Below are 6,697 nucleotides of genomic sequence, written 5' to 3' on the forward strand. Positions count from 1 at the left end.
GTGTGCATTTCCCTAGGAGGGATTTAGCAAAACACAAAAGTAAAGGTACATTTCCTCAGGATGGAGAAGTATCATTCATACCCATAAAAGATGTAAAAAATGTCACATGTTATCCATATGAATGCGATTTAGAATATGTTATTGTGTGTGCAAACAAGACATGAAACCATAATGCATAGATTTGAGGGTGATCTAGAAATCATACCAAGTGCTTAAGGCTAAAGTACACCAAGGCATACTCAAAATCTGTGTTTATGCTTCATGGAAACTATGTACAAAGAGGTGTACATATGCCACCCTCCTTAGGATGACTATGTATCCATATACATCATAAGGAATAAAATAAAGGATAGGTACTTCTACTAACAAGGAGATATCCTTTATCAACAATGTATATCATAAACTTAGCAAAGAGCTTGAACTCTTATAAGTGAAAGAAATATATATTATGTAATGATATGTCGCAAATGAGAAGAGACCCTTTAAAGGAAGAGATCTTGTGTATAGGAAATCTACCTTCAAGAGGAGTTTCATGAACAAGGATATAACTTCCAATAAGAACAAGGATGCATATATTTAGCCCCTTGTGTAGGTAACAATAGGGATCCTTGGAAGAAGAATGACAAGCTTTAGAGCGCACAATAAGGGTAAATGTTATAATGAACATAGATTTACAAATAAAGAAGAGGTGATGATCAAGTACATGCACCTCTTGTATATAAGAGAGAGTCAAGATCAAGACACATTTTTGTATAAGAAAATAATGTCACATAATAAACAAATGCCACTGTGCTAAGGAAAGCCAATCCTTAGACAAATGGAGAGAAAGAATATAAAAGGACTTTCCCTCAAAGTGTGATAAAATAAAGTAAGCATATGATAAGATTAAGTTACACTATCTCATGAGATAGAAAATATGTAGGTAAAAACTAATAGTTATGCATAAATCATCTCATGTCAACAAACAATTTTATAGAATAATGTCATAACATAGAAGGATAGAACAAGAAAACATCATAGGATGACCTAATCTAAACATCATGAGATGCTAAGAGAAGATATCATATAGGATGTAATATATAGATGATTATTGAATGAGAAATATTAGAATCCAATATATTAAAATATTTTGTTAGGAAAAAGACACACTATCCTACATGTAACATAAACTTTTCATACCCAAAGATAAAGATGTACCATAAAATAATATGATCTATAGAGAAATGGTTATAAAGAAGAGAATCATGTTGTACTTATAATAAGAGATAACATGAAGAAATGAGTTGAAAACATCCATCTAAGTGAGATCCTTAGAATATGCATAGTACAAAGATCAAGTTGTACAACCAATCAATGTAAACATATGAAATAATACACACCTAAAAGGATAAGGGATATTATAAGAGGTTATATTGATATTGAATATACACTTGGGGAAATGATATCTAGATATCAAATAACCAACATAGATCCCAAGAAAGGATGATCCTTTCCCCCTAGTGAAGGTGAACAAGGAGAAAATCCTATTGTACTACTCCATATTATGCAAAATAACAGGGATTGACAATAATTTGGATTAGAAATGCCAAGTATTTTTATGAAGAAGACAATAAATATCTTGTGTATAATAAAGTTTAATATCTTCAATGTTACCATGAATATAGAGAATAAACTCTATACAATCATGGAGAGAATGTTCATTAGTGTAGCGAAAAGGACATTTAAAAATAGCAACAAAATTCAAAATCAATGGGTGATATTGTAAGGTAGGAGCTTGCTAAAGGAGAAAGGTGTGGAATTGGAAGAAGAATATGTAAAGGAGGTTAAGGTGTAGGAGAAGAAGAAGAAGGATCACTAGAAGAAGGGATATGATGAAGACCTCATCTATGATTTTACATAGAAGGGTCAACAGGATTCTTAATACCATGCTCATTAACACCAAGACCTAAATCCTTATAACGTTGTCAAGTGATACTGTTATAACCCATAGTATAAGTACAAAGGAGGGTTAAAGGAGAAAATGTGGTGTTAGAAGAATTATGAGAAAATTTAGTATAAGAAATAATTATAGGAGAAGTAGTGTGAAGAGAAGGTTGAGAAGTAAGAGGAGGTGAAAGAGGAGATGGCTTATTTAAAAATTGAGAAATATCAAGATCATTAACCATATCTTGAATGTTTTGGAATATAGAAAGGGGTTTTACATTAGGAATATTAGGCATAGGATTAGGATTGGGAGGATCACTAAAAAAATCTCCAATTCCATCTAAAGATAAATGAGAAAACCAAATAAAAGTATAATGATAGTCATGAAATATGGTCTATCTAGAAACCTTGTATTAGTTAACCATATTTAAGAACAAATCAAAGAAAAGCATGTAAAGACATACATAACATAAAGTGATAAAAACTTGCATAAACATCATAAGTATGATAAATATATGCAAGAAGAGTAGTAACTAGAAAAATAATGACAGACCAAAAGAATGCCATATTTAAAATCCCCAAAAGGTTTACCTTAAAAGGAAGTAAACACTTAATGGAAATAACAAAGATCTAGAAAAGGTTTCACCAAAAGAAGGTAAATGCCCAATGTAAACAATCTAACTCCAAAGATCAAAAAGAAGGGGGAAAGAAGTAGGGTTCACCAAAATAAGTTAAACAAGTAGAATAACCAATCTAACTCCAAAAAGAAAGGGGCAAAATTTAGGTTCACAAAAATATTTAGTTTTAAAATGGAAGCACTTTAAATAAGATGTAGACTTCCACTTTACTAGGTCACTATGTCATTCAAATATGTGTGTGAGGGAAAGAGGGTGATTTCCAAATATGATTCTACTTATGATCCAAATTAGATTAGATAGAACCCAAAGGAACAAGGGAGCTAATACTAAATTTTAATTATATAAATTTTAATTATATAGACGAATGCAATACAAGGAGATGTACTCTCTTTGTCCCTTAATAGGATAACGTGAATGTGAAATTTAACTAGTTTCTTCAATAATGTAAATCTAGATGCTATGTAAAGACAATTAGCCCAATTGAGATGTAAATCTAGGATAAAGATATGAAAGTAAATAAAATGTAAGTGACACCTTGAAATATGTAGAGGAAGATGTGTTTTCACTAAAAAATAGGTAGATCTGAACTATATCTAAATAGATCTCAGAATAAAACAACAAAAGGAACAAAACCCAAAAATATTCCTAAAATCCAAGATGTTTTACAACCAAGTTGACGTAGTCTGACAATCTACAATTGATGACTTTAGGAAGCTTTGGAAATTGTAGATTATAGATCTGTAATCCTTTTCACTCCCAACCTGCAAATCAACATAGAAAAGAAAGGTTTGGGGGTTGGGGTTTGATGAGGGCTTGCCTTGGTCAAGCCCTAGATTAAGGAATTAACTATAATTGAGAAATCTAAGTGTAAATGAAATGCTTTCATGTAGTATATTTGAATAATATCAAGTGAAAGATAAAATTACCTCCATAAATGAAATTTGCTTTGATATGTGATAAAGTACGTAAGTTTAATAGCCTTGACTCAAAGAAACCATAAGTAAATATTCGAATCCAAAACCTCATTTATGAAAATGTATGTGACATTTTATGGATGAATAATAGAAGAACTTGAATGGATTGGAATGATGGATATTCTCCTTAGACCAAACTCCACTACTACCTTGAAGGAAGAAGATTGATGCAAGAAGAAGATGTCTAGACTTGAATGCTTAAAGATTCTTTCTTAAAGAAAAATGCCTTGAATACTTTCTTTCTTGTGGATGTCTTGAGAATGCATAATATGAAAATGAAGCCCCCTAGCCTCATTTTATACTTCTTTTTGGGCAGGAAAACAACTCAAGATGACTGGGTAATGGTCACAAACTAATTATACCTCAAGGTCTTTTGGGCCCTTAGCTCTAGAATTGCCAGGGACTAGGTCAACCTGGTCTAGGACTAGGTTGACTTGGTCTAAACTAGGCCTATTGGAGAAGTTAATGAGAAACAAGATCCCGAGGGGGGGGGGGGGGGAGTGAATCAGGATCAATAAAATGTTCACTGATAAACTAATTAATTGTATTCACTCTTAATCCATCTCATTATAGGACTAGAAAATGGGTTAGAACCTAGCATACTATGATCAACCAAAAAAACTCAATAAAAATACACTAAAAACTCTTCTAATCTACCATGAAAACGAACTAAAATAAAGAAACCAACACAAAGTAAAACTCCCTCTTTAGTTGTAGCTCCCATGTCCTTCTTTCTTCTCCATTTGATGTAGCTCCAATTGCCTATAGTGCCTATACAATTGAAAGTAAATGACTAATGCTATGATGATGCTATTGAGATTACTAGAAGCATGGTTTTGAGTCTAATGTGTTCTAAGAGAAATGGGTCTTAAGGATAAAAAATGAGAGCAAGATGGCTCAATTTATAGACAAAGTGCAAAAGGAGAGATTTGAATAAGAGGATGGCCACTTTTCACTTGGAATATGCAACTTGGCATGGTATTCCTTAGAATATCTATGACAACCATGACACAATATGCAAAATATGAGATTCTATGACACATGAAAGTCAACATGGCTAAAAGCAGAGGATAACTATGACATGAATATGACACCTCAAACCCACTTGTAGGATTCTATGATGCATGAAAGTCAACATGGCTAAAAATGGAGGAGAATCTATACACATGAAAGTCAACATGGCTAAAAATGGAGGAGAATTTATGATATGCCTATGACACCTCAAAGCCATTTGTAGCCAAGAATCTATGATGATGGAGGCTTATTATGAACATGTGTAAGGAATAAAACATATCAAAATATGACATATTTTAGCCAAGTGTAGGGATAATATCTATGACGCGTCATGTCCATGTGTCAAGAAGAGGTGGAATGTTTGAATTAAAAATTTTTATATCCAGACAAATGGAAATTACTAAAATGGAAATTAGAAGTGGAAAATAGTGTTGAATACAATTGATTAATTATGTATTTTCTTTGATGTTACACAAAATGTCATATCATTATCAGTCAATGTATGCTGAGATCACTCAAGTAGTGAAGACAATTTTCTATGTCTACCAAGCTTTCTAGAGTTTGACTAGTTCAGAGGGCAGTATCTATCGAATTCACTTGGGCATCAAAGGAAAGTTTGTGGATGATGAGTGTTAATCAAGTTCACTTGGTTAATGAAGGAAATGTTGGATGGAACTAATGTTAACCAAGCTCACACAATTACCAAAGGATCTGTGCAAGTACATAGTGTTAATCAAGTTCTCTTGGTTAACACAGGAAAATTATTTTTGAGTTAGTGTTTACTGAACAGGGTCAGCTAATGAAGGATTTTCTTATTTTGGCATATTGAGTCTAATTGTTTTATCTGACGGTTCTAGCCAACTGTGAAGATGAATATTGATTATTCTAAGTTGTATTCTAATTGACTTAACCACATGAAAGATATAAGTATAAGGTTAGGTTGGGGATTAGAAATATGAAATAGTGTGTGGAAGATTTGATGATGTCAAGAGAAAGTAAATTAGAAGGATAAGCAGAATATCCTTGTGGAGATAAAAAGATATATTTGATAAGGAAGGATCAAGTATACAATCTAGAATAGAAATCTATAAATAAAACATTTTCTGGATTTGATTGTGTGTGTTTTTTTACCATCAACGTTTTGAATCATACTACATGATCCATCATCAGGATGAGAAAGTGCAGGACAGTAGAGATATGCACATTGAGCCTTACTTAAGAGATATAAGAAGAGAAGGGGAGAGCACACAAATTCATGTAAAGAACAAAAAGAGAGAAGTGCACCACATAATGAAATAAATGAGACATGAAAGATAAAGGACACAAAATAATTTAATAATAAAAATAAAAGGTAATAAAAATAAGAAATTAGAATGAAAGAAAATACGAGCCTAAGAAAACCATAAAACACATACTCAAAGAGAAAAACAAACAAATATACATGCGTAAGTGAAAGCATATATATATATACTAATATGTATTATTATGTACTATTACATCCTATTACATACCAAAAAACATACACTAAGAGAAAAGAAACAAATATACATGCGCAAACGAAAGCATGTATATATATATATATATATATATATGTATGTATGTATATATATATATATATATGTATGTATATATATATATATATATGTATGTATATATATATATATATATGTATATATGTATGTATATATATGTATGTATACACACACACACACACACACACACACACACACATATATATTGTATAATATATACATTATAGAATATATATAATATATATTATAAGTATATACAAATATATACTATTATGCACTATTACATCCTATTATATACTATTATATAGTATATATATTATATTATATGTACTATATATATTGTATATATATATTACCAACTTATATATATGTATATATAAATGCATATATTTGCATGCATCTATGCATCTATATACGCATGCATATCCATATATATATTTAAACATATATGTGTATATGTATGCCTATATATGCACACACCCACACACACACACACACACACACACACACACACACACATATATATATGTATGTATGTATGTATGTATGTATGTATGTATGTATATATGTATGTGTATGTGTGTATATATATGTATAGTATATATATACATATATA

Source organism: Cupressus sempervirens, chromosome 7 (genome assembly GCF_028749045.1).
Source record: "Cupressus sempervirens isolate cs-2001-9-10 chromosome 7, ASM2874904v1, whole genome shotgun sequence".
In the NCBI taxonomy this organism is placed as follows: domain Eukaryota; kingdom Viridiplantae; phylum Streptophyta; class Pinopsida; order Cupressales; family Cupressaceae; genus Cupressus; species Cupressus sempervirens.